Source organism: Oratosquilla oratoria, chromosome 32 (assembly GCF_046742065.1).
Source record: "Oratosquilla oratoria isolate Oo_2021 chromosome 32, ASM4674206v1, whole genome shotgun sequence".
Taxonomy (NCBI): domain Eukaryota; kingdom Metazoa; phylum Arthropoda; class Malacostraca; order Stomatopoda; family Squillidae; genus Oratosquilla; species Oratosquilla oratoria.
Window position 1 is genome coordinate 40,530,178 of NC_134808.1, and position 2,500 is coordinate 40,532,677.

A 2,500-nucleotide genomic window follows, 5' to 3' on the forward strand; every position below is an offset into this window, starting at 1 on the left:
AAGTCTTGATTAGAGTAACCATTATTCACTAGCATCTGGCGCAGGTAAGTAAGCTCTAAATGGAGCATATGCCAAGAGGAGCAAATGGAAATTGCCCCCTGGATATATGCCCTAATAACGCCTTTCTTATACTTAAGAGAACATTTACCAAGACCGTTCATGCATTTACCGCTATCAGTGGGCTTCCGATACACCATAGTTTTAAAGTTATCAGATGTCGCATCCACCAAAACATCAAGATAAGGGATCTTATTGATAACATTGAGCTCTGATGAAAATTGTAGCACTGAAATGGCTTGGAGATTAGATATGAGCTCTTCAAGCATATGTACGTCAGAAACACAAATAAAGATATCATCAACATATCTAAGATTAAATGCGGTTTCATGGTTAGCGAAAGTAAGGCTTCACTTTCTACGTAAGACATAAAAGCTTGAGCATAAAGGGCATAAAGGACAGCCCATGGGAACGTCATCTATTTGGACAAAAAGTTTACCTTGAGGACATTTGAAAGGGGCTTCAAAAGCGCAAGCAAGAAGCATCTCCTTCATGATAGTTTTAGGTATTTTAGGTGGTGGTAGTGTCGGGTGATGGTAAACATAGTCCAGAATAATATCAGTAGTTCTTAAAACTGGAATGTTCGTGAATAGACTGTGGGCGTCGAGGGAAGCCATACTGCCTACGGGGTTGTTGCTCATTAGTAAGTCAATGAACTCGTCTGTATATATATGTATATATATATATATATATATGTAATATATATATATATATATGTGTGTGTGTGTGTGTGTGTGTGTGTATGTTCCTTAAGACAGATTGAACATTTTTAGAAGTTCCGCCATGGGATACGAAACCTGACCCTGCGTCGCTAATCACGAGGCCAAGACGTTAGCAACCATGCTACATGGTGATGGTTCAAAAGGACTGTACTAGTCCCCGACCACGCTTCACGTAACATTGGAAGATCTAATCTCAATTTCATCTAATCCCGTATTAGGCGAGCCCTCCGACAAGTTGTGTATGTTTCTTAAGACAGATTGAACATTTTTAGAAGTTCCGCCATGGGATACGAACCCTGACCCGTGCGTCGATAATCACGAGGCCAAGACGTTAGCAACCATGCTACATGGTGATGGTTCAAAAGGACTGTACTAGTCCCCGACCACGCTTCACGTAACATTGGAAGATCTAATCTCAATTTCATCTAATCCCGTATTAGGCGAGCCCTCCGACAAGTGATTATCGACGCACGGGTCAGGGTTCGTATCCCATGGCGGAACTTCTAAAAATGTTCAATCTGTCTTAAGAAACATACACAACTTGTCGGAGGGCTCGCCTAATACGGGATTAGATGAAAATGAGATACTAACTTCACATGTTACGTGAAGCGTGGTCGGGGACTAGTACAGTCCTTTTTGAACCATCACCATGTAGCATGGTTGCTAACGTCTTGGCCTCGTGATAATCGACGCACGGGTCAGGGTTCGTATCCCATGGCGGAACTTCTAAAAATGGTCAATCTGTCTTAAGAAACATACACAATTGTCGGAGGGCTCGCCTAATACGGATTAGATGAAATTGAGATTAGATCTTCCAATGTTACGTGAAGCGTGGTCGGGGACTAGTACAGTCCTTTTGAACCATCACCATGTAGCATGGTTGCTAACGTCTTGGCCTCGTGATTATCGACGCACGGGTCAGGGTTCGTATCCCATGGCGGAACTTCTAAAAATGTTCAATCTGTCTTAAGAAACATACACAACTTGTCGGAGGGCTCGCCTAATACGGATTAGATGAAATTGAGATTAGATCTTCCAATGTTACGTGAAGCGTGGTCGGGGACTAGTACAGTCCTTTTGAACCATCACCATGTAGCATGGTTGCTAACGTCTTGGCCTCGTGATTATCGACGCACGGGTCAGGGTTCGTATCCCATGGCGGAACTTCTAAAAATGTTCAATCTGTCTTAAGAAACATACACAACTTGTCGGAGGGCTCGCCTAATACGGGATTAGATGAAATTGAGATTAGATCTTCCAATGTTACGTGAAGCGTGGTCGGGGACTAGTACAGTCCTTTTGAACCATCACCATGTAGCATGGTTGCTAACGTCTTGGCCTCGTGATTATCGACGCACGGGTCAGGGTTCGTATCCAATGGCGGAACTTCTAAAAATGTTCATATATATATATATATGTATATATATATATATGTATATATCTGTATATATGTATATATATATATATGTGTGTTTCATTAAAAGTGATGGCTAGTTGTGCATACAGCCAAGTCATAAATTTCCTTCCTAAGGAAAACAAATCCTTAATAAGGTATATGGAAAATACCATTAAGAAAATTATTAATGCACAACTAGCCATCACTTTTAATGAAACATGCATTAGAGAAAAACTCCTGCCCAAATACACTGACAATATATATATATATATATATATATATATATGTATATATATATATATATATATATATATATATATATAAT